Raw genomic sequence first — 11,669 nt, 5'->3', positions numbered from 1 at the left:
AGGCTTTCTTATTTGCGAAAATTTAACTTCCATATACTTCAATTTTCTGTAAAAAAAAACTTGCGAAATTACAAATATCTTTTACAGAAATATAGGAAAAAATGTTAAAATGAAAGATTAACAAAAGGTTAAATATACAGTTAGACCTATAAATCTCTGGATTAAAATGACGACTGTTAGGCTTGAGTTATGATATAAAATAATCTATAATGAACATGAAAGACAGTAACTGTGCCTTATACTGCAAACCATTTCATATTATATGCTGATTTCGAAGCAACTGGTAAACATTTTGCTAAAAGTCTCGAATAGATTAAATATTCTTTTCAAAGTTTTATATGGGTCTCACTGTATCATGTATATTTGATAAAGCGAATTCGAATATTCAAAAAGTGTGCAAAATCTTCAAAAGTTAGTTTGTAATTAAGAAAAACTTACAATGTGCAAATTCACTTCAAATCCATAACCTCAATATATGCCAATTATTTGCAAAAAAATGTTTTAATCCAATGAGCGGAAGTGGCCTAAATAAAGATTTATTCCGACATAGGTGAATTAAAGAGGGGGCCCTGTTCAGTCCCCCCCCTTATCTTTCTTAACCTAAAGGTATCCGTCCAAGCTTATTTTGAATCTACATCTAGCCAACCAACCTTTCCAATGAATATTGAAAAGTCCGAGGTTGAAAATATTTGTGTTGGATTTGAATTATTTGGTGTAAAATTGAGAAATGTTGGAAATATTTGATTTAATTTTATGCTTTTCAAACAAGGAGTAAGGAATAGAAGGGAGATACAACTGACGCGGCCCGCCGTACCATATGATACATGCTTTACAGACGGTACTTCACATAGAGAATAGAATATATAGAGAGGAATTTAATGGAAAAAAGTGTAAAACGGCCATTTTGTTGTACTGTTTCCATACTGCAGGTGTACTTCACATATTTATGCTATATAACCTGTTGGGCCCTGGAATATCATTTTATAGAAAATCTAAAATTATTGTTAAAAGAAAACCAAATTATGAAAAAGGCTGATGTGGCGGAAGACGATACAACATGAAAGGTCTGAAGCCGGATATTCAAACGCGGCAAGACGTACTCAGATACTGCCACGTCACCTTGATATAATTTTAATAACTCAAACTAAAATTTGTACTTTTACCAGTTAATAAATGTAAATGTAATAAATTTAAACCGGGCTTTATTTATCCGAGCGTAGCTAAATTGGTGACCCCTAGTTCAAAACTATAGACTTTTATAGCTACACGCTCGACGAGTGAAAATGCCTAAGGACAGTGATAACGTCCAAGCCCTAGCTGAACCCAGCTCGTTGGATTTATTAAACACAGTGTCAGTGAAAGTTCCAGCTTTTTTATTCACCTAATTCATTATAAAGTTTATTTAACAGTTTAAAAAATTCGAAATTGAAATGGATAGTCTAAGGAACATACTGTATTAATGTACTCTACTGCATATAATTTGTGAACATTTACATGATTTGTACACTTTGAACTCCCTGAAAGGGACTGAAAAAATTCATACCGAGAGATTCTTTTAATTCCTCTCTATATATTCTATTCCCTATGGTACTTCATTTGTATCAGAAATATTTGTCTGATGTACAATTACCGCGTATACAATAACCTATTCTAAATAGTTCTTATACAAATGGAGTACCGTCTGCAAAGCATGCATAATCATATGGTAGGGCGAGCCGCGTCAGTTGTATCTCCCTTATATTTCATACTCCTTGTTTTCAAATTTCATGAGAGAATAGATATTATACACTTACAGTGAGAACCAGAAAACTGCAGAATAGGAAGACGACATTATAGCAATACTTTTGTGTATTTGATGGTGTTACAAAGCAAATAATTTTACTTGCATCTTATAAAATCACTTAGTATGTTAACATTGCACGATTGCTGTGTCTCATTTATTGGACTATTTAAAGTCATAATTTGAGTTCAAAAGTATTTTTTTATTCCAGATTTTTTCTGTTTCTTACTGTGTATAATATTTCTCGATATGTCTACATTAACTTCTTATTTTACGGAATGAAAAAAATCAAAACAAATATTTTTCTACACCTACCAAATGTTAATATATTTTGGTTATGGGTGTATTTATAGATGCTATTAAAAGATTACACTTTTAAACTCCCATATATGGTTAGAGTTGGTGTGTTGTATCTATCTATCAAATATTTAGCTAATCATTTCCCCTGAAGAAGACACCGCTACGACACCTGTTCCTGTTCCTGGTATAAATATTGATGAAATCCGTCGGAACTCTTCAGTTCCTCACAAACCACCAAACAACACAGACATGTGGCGCAAGGTCTGATCACGTGATGGTACTGTACAGAGTACAGTGGATATAGTACGCTGTCTGATTAGTACTTTGTACTGGAAAATTGATCATTTGCGTACGCTTGACGTTAAAGCAATGTAGAAATTTTCAGAAACACGTTGCAAAAATGATGGGGAGGGGAGGGGGATCCGGGATGAAATATCTATTAGAACTTTTAAACTTTAATAAAAAAAGAGCTTATACGATATCAATAAGTGAGAAGGTTTAGAAGGAAAACATAAGAAAATAAAGGATTTACAAAATTTGTGTGTAAAGAAATTGTAGGGAAGAATAAAATGAAACCTAAGAGAAAAGGATGAAGACGGTTAAGAATGAGAGAAGGATGAATGAAGTAAGAGAAAAATATTAAGAATAAGAGAAGAATGATAGAAGGATGGATTAAGAAAGAGAAGAAGATTAAGAATGAGAGAAGGATGGATTAAGAAAAAGAAGAAGATTAAGAATGAGAGAAGGATGGAGAAAGAAAGAGAAGAAGATTAAGGATGGGTGAAGAGAGAGAGGAAAATTAAGAATGAGAGAAGGATGGCGAAAGGAAAAAGATAAATAGATAAAGAACGCATGGAGAAAGGATGGGTCAAGGAAGAAAGAGAAGAAGATTAAGAATGAGAGAAGAATGAATGAAGAAAGAGAAGAAGATTAAGAATGAGAGAAGGATGGGTGAAGGAAAAAGAGAAGAAGATTAAGAATGAGAGAAGAATGAATGAAGAAAGAGAAGAAGATTAAGAATGAGAGAAGGATGGGTGAAGGAAAAAGAGAAGAAGATTAAGAATGAGAGAAGAATGAATGAAGAAAGAAAAGAATATTAAGAATGCGAAAGTAAAAGTATTTTAACTACAAGAAACGATTTGAAAACATAAAAAATTTATGTCACGTTCTCAACAAACTTGAAATCAGTCTTGACTTTTCAAGACGGTTGTTATTTCATTTTTATGCAAATAAAAACCATAGAAAATATGGGAAAGTATCAATTTATAGCTAACAACACATGGTAGAATATTTGTTTGCTTTTTGAAAAAGTGTAACCAAAGACAAGTTTCAGAAACTAAATACTGTCAGGGGTGTTTGTTTGTTTGTTTGTGTCCAATAAACGTCGAAACGGCTGAGCCAATCCGGCCCATTATTTTGTGGTACCTCACATGACTCCAGGGAAGATTTATGAATAATCAAAATTTCAAAAATTCGACTCCAACAAAATTCAACTTCCAATAAATTTTCAAAATCCACCAATTTTTTATGAAATCTGCAATCTTTTTGTTTGTTTTTGTTTTACAATGTATACAAAGAGAAAATGTTCACAATTGAAATAGAAGACGGGTGCGAAGCGTCCTGAAAGCCTATAGTTTATATACTTTCATTGATATTCATGCACTCTCAAACTACAGGGTTACTTACAAAGAATGAAACTGTAAAGACGACCTGAAACTCATAAAATATGACGATCATAAGGTTAAAAAAGTCTTTTGCCTTGAATATGGTCTATTTATTGACATAGCAACGAAAGAAAACAGTTGCAGAGAATCCTAAATATAAGGAAATAGACAGTATAAATTCTGTACAGTCGTCTCTGAAGTCTCATCCTTTGTTGGTAAGCCAGTACTGAAGTGTTGTGTAAATTATACCGCGGTATTGGGGATCATGCTACAAGATATATCCAAGTTTGATGGATTCAGACGTTTAACATAAATTAAATTTAAGAAGCATGCTTCTATCCTAGGCATGGTTCTTCATACTTAACAGACATGATACTTTGATAGCTTAATACATTGAATACTATTATTTGCAAAACCAGAAATCCAGGGTGCTTCGGGGCCGTTATCCTTAAGCTGTTTTATATTAAAAATTATCTTTGTTGAATGCCCGTTTTTTGTGAGTTGTCAAAATTTTAAAAATGTTGGAACCCAAAGAACATGAAACAATGGTAATTGCAGACACAGACCCATTTTGCTTTATATATAAGTTTATTTTCAAGCCATCATGGTAACACCATGTGTTTTAAGATTGCTTTAATGTCGGCTTCATTTTCTACAGTTTTAACAGTCTCACTGTACAGTTAATTTAGAGCATTCCAGAGGTTAGAATTTTTGTAGACTTAATCCTTGAAGAGCAGTAAACCTTACTTTCTGTAGTTCTTAGATTAGCGCTTTCTCATCCAAAAGTTACGAGCTTTAATCTGGATCAAAACTCATTCTATTCAGTCTTTTACCAAATTTTAAATGTGTGATATTGAAAATAAAGATGAAATGGTCTGAAGAAAATAACAGAACACTGTAAAAATAAATGATTTTATTTAATGTATATCCACGTAGGTCGTAAATACATTTTCCAATATTTTCTAAAAACTATTATTCGTGATACCAATTATAGTAGTCCCGGACATCCTTGTTTATTTTGACTTTGACAAGGGAGGGATTCCAAATATGGAAACCTATGCATTGGATCTGTTTAACTTTTTAGATAGTTTCGGTAAAACTTAAATTATGTAAATTTTTGCTACTAAAATTAAAGATGTAAAATTAATATCTTTATAGCTGAAGGGAGGCAGGGACACGAAGCGCCACGACTTTTCACTGCCAATATTTTAAAGTTTAATTATTCACAGAGATGAACCCTTTATCTTGAAGGTGTTGAGCCCTGTTGGCAGCCCTGTATACAACCCCTTGTGATGAATGGGGATTATTCATGCGAACTTTTTGCCACATGAAGATAATCATGCAAGATAAATTCTTTCTCACTCTACGGATTTTATTGTCTTCCGTAGATCTGCAGCTGACGTTGGTTCGAACCTTCAAGTTCACATTTTGACAAAATAATTAAATCGTTTATTTCTTTAAAACATATAAAAATTATTGGAAAGGAATTGAGCCTTTGCTACAAACTCTGAATTTCTAATCCCCACATCTTTGTGACCCAATTTCGATTTTCGTAGACCTTGGATATTTCAAACTATGAGTTCTCTTAGATCAAATAATTGAAGTTTGAAATTTCATAGGTTTTACCATCAGCTTGAAAAGTTATAGGAACTGAAGAATCTAATTTTTGTGGCAACCCACTTTCTTTTGTAATTTTTGAAAACTTATGACCCCTTTCCCCAAACTGGGCCCCAGGCCCCATGGCCAGTTCAAAAGAAGAGGCTTCAACGGGGGAGGGGGGACTAAAACGCCCTGCTATTATTTTATTTTGATATTATAAATAGATAGACAATTATGCACTGTAACGGTATTTACTAATTCTGTGATTGTATGAAGTACGGTCTGAGGGGGCTGGGGGGGGGGGGGATAACAGATACAAAATGGGTTTGGTTAAAAAAAAGGTATAAATAGAGGGGGGACTAAAAAGGGTTGGCGAGGAGGGGAAGATTTTTGACTAAAGAGATTAATGAAGGATATAAACGGGGAGGGGTAGGGGGCGGTCATTATCAATATCCTACATGCATCAGAGTGTGATTAATTAGTTAATTAATTATCTAATTGTTTAGTGTATACTGTTGTTCTGTATACTGGGCTATACTGTCTCTGGAGCTGATTCCAGACATTCTCATCAAACCAGGTCCAGGATACTTTTATACTCATCAAACCAGGTCCAGGATATTTTTATACTCATCAAACCAGGTCCAGGATACTTTTATACTTATCAAACCAGGTCCAGGATACTTTTATACTCATCAAACCAAGTCCAGGATACTTTTATACTCATCAAACCAGGTCCAGGATACTTTTATACTCATCAAACCAGGTCCAGGAAACTTTTTTACTCATCAAACCAGGTCTAGGATACTTTTATACTCATCAAACCAGGTCCAGGATACTTTTATACTCATCAAACCAGGTCCAGGATACTTTTATACTCATCAAACCAGGTCTAGGATACTTTTATACTCATCAAACCAGGTTCATGATACCTTTTTACTCATCAAACCAGGTCCAGGATACATTTCTACTCATGAAACTAGGTTTCGGATTCTTTTAATCGAATATTCATTTTCAAGGGACCGTTCACGCTATTTTAAGTGATCCTTAATTCACGATGGTATCCTTGTTACCTTTATTTCATTGCCTTTATTTTCTTTTTTTCTAACTTAAAAATAGATAAAAGAATGATTCTAGAAAGGAATTGAGTATTTGCCACAAACTTAAATGGTTTAATCCTTATATCTTTGCATTATTATTATCAAAACCTTTGATCTTTAAAATTTAGATTTTTTATCAAACTGCAGAAATCATAGTATAACATAGCTAACATCAATTGAAATTAGGTTGCAAAGACATAGGGATTGGAAAATCAGGGAATTCATGGCAAAGACTCTTTTGTGTGTTAAAATAGTCATATCTATCTGGTTTCTTTTAAATCTTGTAGAATTCTCTTGCAATATTTACCATCACAATATTTTCATGTTTACATGATTTTATCTTTGTGCATCGTAAATCTGAAATCCGCAAATAAAAGTCAGCTGACTCCACTAACCCCGGTAAAGCCGTAGTGTCGGGGTTCTAGTAAAAACTGGGAAAACTGCGGGAAATACGGCTCGAATAGATCAGAATATGGTTTAAACTAATACTCCCTTTACACGTATTCTTCCTCTTCCTTATCTCCTGTCCTGTCTCTTTTCAATTCTTCATTACTTATATTTTCTATTTTTTTATTTAAAATTATTTCGACTTTTTTTCTGGATTCTTAAGTTAGGTTTTTTTCTTCCATTGTTTCTTGAAACCTCATAAAACCTTCAAAATATAAATTGCGCCAAAAATATGGTTAACATGTCTTAATTTCAATCAGTAGGTTGGTTTGCAATCTTTTCCATATTATTTGCGATATTATTTATTTGTACTTAAATCTACAGTCCTCTTATGAGCATGAAACGACGACACATGGGTTCTTTATAATTGAGGTTCATTACCTTAAATTAAATCTGATTATATCGATAAATGAGTTAAGCAGACGATTAATAAATTAAAAGATTATAAATTAATAGATTAATAGATTAATTGATTAATAGATTAATAGATTGAGTAATAGATTAATAAATTAAAAGATTATAGATTAAAAGATAAATAGATTAATAGATTAATAGATTAATAGATTAATAGATTAATGGATTAATACTTCAATAGATTAATAGATTTATAGATAAATGAATAAATGAATAGATGAATAGATCAATTAATTAATCTTTATAAAGTAAAGCTCTTCGCTCATATATATATTTGTAGATGTTAGCTATAGCTGGCCAAATGATGGACCGTATGGGCTAAATTTTTTGTTAGGAACCCATGGGTAATAGGGGGGTAGTATAAGGCTAAAAATCCATTTTTTTATTCGATTTTTTAAAATTCCACAGGCAACGCTGGGCACTTCATCTGGTAAATTAATAAATCAATAGATGAATAGATGAATAAATGAATAGATTATTAGATGAATAAATGAATAGATTAATAGATGAATAAATGAATAGATTTATAGATAAAAAGATGCATAGGCAAACAAATGAATAGATGAATAGATTCGTAGGAGAACAGATGAATGCAATTGTGAATAAGTATTCTTTATTGTATGTTAGTTTAACCCCTACTAGGGGATAAACTGCAATATATGGGTTCTAATACCAAAAATGCATTTATGTACCTCAAACTCAAAGATGCAGTTTTTCTGTATTGTCATTGAGCGGTGTCTATAGATGAGTATACAATGAAATATTACGGTTATAAAGGTATCAATGCCATGTTTTTAAACCTGGAAATAAACCTATTTTATTTTGTTGTTCAATTTTATTGGTATCATTAGCAATACCGAGCGTAATACGGCTAATGGAGGAATAAAAAGAGGAATCATATCGGGAAGGGGGGGTACTTGGCTGGGTATCGACTAAAGAATAAATTCCTTAAAAATACAATTATTTGGTTCTTAAAACATTTAAACTATTGTTGTTTCTAGCCCCCCTCCCCCTCTGAAAGAACGTGCTAGTTAAAACCTATGGTCGTGTCTTTATAAATTAAGTTTAAAATCTAGCTGACACCCACGTGACCTATCAGCTGACTACCGGTAGCCATCTTGAAACAAGGAAAGCATGCGTGCATATATTAGTTTTTATCTATTTATGGAGTTTTACTTACAGTACACAGTTCCTGCCCCACCCCCCCCTCCCTCCCTTCGCCTGTTTATCTTGTCCACTCATTCACTTATGTATTCTTAAATTCTCTAAACTTCCTTATTCCTCAATAATATGCTATCCTATAAGACGACTCTAAATTAAAATCTTTGGTGTCATTGCGAATTCCTTCTCTTTTGGTTACAGTCTATCATGCAGCTTGCTATCTTCCGCTATCCAAGTATGATAGGATGAGTCATATTTTATTTTGCTCTTTACAGTTGAAAGAAGAAAAGCATTTAACATGAGTCATTTTGAAACAAACTGGGTTACCCCAAAGGAGGAGACGTCTAAGACAACATTTAATATGTTTGTCATTCTTTTTTATCATTACTATTTTATCATTATTTTTGGTGGTTGTAGTTTCTATTATAATCAAGTTTCTGTTCGAGAACTATTTTACTTTTTCGATAGTAATATTTTACCTAAATTTTGTGTTAATTTTAAGATCTGTAAGGCCGCGACGAGATTTCCCTCGAGCTGGTCGCCAGGTCGACGGGAATGGAATCGACTTTTCTAACGCTGTCTTCGACGAGCAAACAGGTAACACTTTACACAGTATATATATGTACAAAGAAGTAAGCTCTGTTGGTTGGTTTTATGACCATCATAACTCATGAACCCCTTGACTGATTGAACTGTAAATTCAGAACATTTGGCATCTTGAATTTTGAAAATGAAAAACTCAACTTGAATGAGATGAAAGGACAAAGGTGTACATAGCACTGAAGAACTGAACTCTAACTAAAAGGGAAAATAGGGTTACAGCAATAATCATCACTTACAATTTTGTTGCGTTGGGGGGGGGGGGGGCTCTCCTCAAACCCCAAATTCTGAACAGCAAACACATTTTTTCTATGTTTTTTTTTCAGTTTAAGATTTGAAAAGTGTGATTGCTGATTTCTAGGGCGTATTCCGTGTATACGCCCTAGTATACAACTAGACTGTTAAAATCCTTGTTAAAAGCTTATTGGATATACATTATACATCATATATACACCTTACATAGATTTTCTGTGGTTCTATCGAGTTGTCCAATTTGAGGCAAATCGGTTAAAATGTTCCTGATGGGACATTTAAACAAGCAGAGAAACAAAAATATTTACAGTATGATATTTTTGTTCTAATCATTATTATCATCATCATTAAAATTTTAAATAACCTGATTTTTAATCAAGAAAAACTAAAAATGTGCAAATTTCCTTTGACAGGTTGTTTGCTAAAAATTTGCAATTTTTTTCGCAAAACTTGTGCAATTCGTTTTCTTATGTCAAAAGCTTTCCAAAAAGCTAAATTTTATCAAAATCTGACAAGTGAAAGTGGGTCAAAACAAAGATTTAGTTTGTTACAGGAAGAAGCAGTCATTCAGGCAGTGTGCCTAAGGACTCAGGCAGTTAGTATTAAAGCCCGGTTTTAGGCCTAGAGGGAGGGCTTTGGGTATGTAGGAAAAGTCAGAAAATTTCAACAGCCTCAGACCAATACTTTTTGAGTTATGTAAAAAAAACTACAAGGTACTGTTGTGAATCACTGGAAAATATATTTACAATCCGTTTAACCTCTGAAAGGAATTGTTCGAAATTCTAAATTAAAAAAATGACACTGCAAGCGTCAGAAAAACTATTTTGTTCGGTTACATATTAAGAATTCAAAACATTTTTTTCTTCTCAATAGCTAAATACACACGACAGAATCTAGCGTACATTTTCCTCCATTTGTCCTGACGGGCTCCAGTAAGAGTAGTTATGATAAAAAAACATAATATATTTCAATCTAACTTGCAGTTTACTGTAGTTAGACGTGACGAAACTCTAAAAGAATGGTGAGATCGTGTTGAATCTGACATGTTTACTGAGATGTTGTGAATCTAACAAAAAAGTGAATAAATCATAAATGAGAAGATTAGATTGTAAACATGTATTGTTCCCTCTACAACACTCTTTACATGCTCAAGCCCTTTATAGGAGAACATCTAGGTCCTTCACGGCGGGGTTTCATGTTTTAGCGCTACAGTAACTCAGCAGGAGGGGGAGGTTTGAGGAACACATAACTTAAACCAATACATATAGTATGTCCCCAAAATTTGAAGTATTACAAATCAATATTAATTCAAAATTAATTTTTATTTTTAATATCCCCTTAAACCCCTAATAACTTTAGCAATCATTCTGCTTTTGATTGAATCAATATTTTAGCAAATTCGATCAGAGTTTTCTATATATGTTAAACTGACTTTCGACATTTCTTGTTCGAATTTAAATAGATTATCAAGTACAATAGGTGAGAAATGAACCAATTATTCACGATGTCAGAAGTGTCATTTGTCAAATATAACGAGGAAAACAAAATATTTTGACATTTGTTACTCCTTTTCTAAATTATTTCTGTAAATTTAACTTCAAAATTCAACTTTTATTTTTGAGCCGTTATTAGGGCAGAAAGTTGGTCCAGTAATTCTGTAAATTCAAAATATCGTTGACTCCTTGTGAATCCTTCCTTGATTTACTGCCAAAAATGGCCATAGCAAAAAGAAATTACCAACCAAAGGACACGATATATTAATTTTTGAAACTGAAGGTCTAAGCCTACAGCAAATATTATTATATCTGGTCGACATGATTCTATTCGTGTATTCGTATGGTTAATCCGTACTGAAAAAACTGATTCAATTTCATGTATTTAGGGTTCAATTAACCCCCATCCTCACGCTGGGCAGTTTAAAGTTGCATCCGCGTGTATCTTGGGTGTCGCAATAAAATTATACCGCACAAATTCTAAATACACGAGGAGGACATTTTAAATCAATTTGTTGGATTGAAACTTTTAAATTCTAAAGTTTGATTGTTAATCTCCTGCTTGTTAATCTTCCCTAGAGAAGATTATAAGTTAAACGCATTCCGTACTCATATACTTGTAAGTTGCCAACTATGGTAAGATGATCTAGAACATCTAGAAATAAATGCATGTTTATTGCGTAGAGTTTGAGATGACCCCCCTTTCCTCTCATAAGCCCCCCCCCCCAGGTATCGGATATGAATACCAATTTTAGAATAAACATGCAAATAGTCAAACATAAAGTTATGTAAACAAACAAATATAAAAATAAGATTTTGGACCTTAAAGCTTGAAACAGCAGAAGTAAAATAATGAATCCTT

At 32.9% G+C, this 11,669-nt stretch overlaps 1 long non-coding RNA gene across 1 annotated transcript; it reads left to right on the top strand.

The window, feature by feature from the left end:
- Positions 1-2,285: 2,285 nt before the first annotated feature.
- On the top strand, positions 2,286-9,057 carry LOC111705918 (uncharacterized). Its single transcript, XR_002766103.1, has 3 exons — positions 2,286-2,341; positions 5,850-5,920; positions 8,965-9,057. It is a non-coding gene; the product is annotated as an uncharacterized LOC111705918 (long non-coding RNA).
- Positions 9,058-11,669: the final 2,612 nt, after the last annotated feature.

The sequence above is a fragment of the Eurytemora carolleeae genome, unplaced genomic scaffold (assembly GCF_000591075.1).
Source record: "Eurytemora carolleeae unplaced genomic scaffold, Eaff_2.0 scaffold649, whole genome shotgun sequence".
Classification (NCBI taxonomy): domain Eukaryota; kingdom Metazoa; phylum Arthropoda; class Copepoda; order Calanoida; family Temoridae; genus Eurytemora; species Eurytemora carolleeae.
The sequence above is the reverse complement of the archived record's forward strand: the minus strand, read 5'-3'. Positions and strand labels throughout refer to the sequence as shown.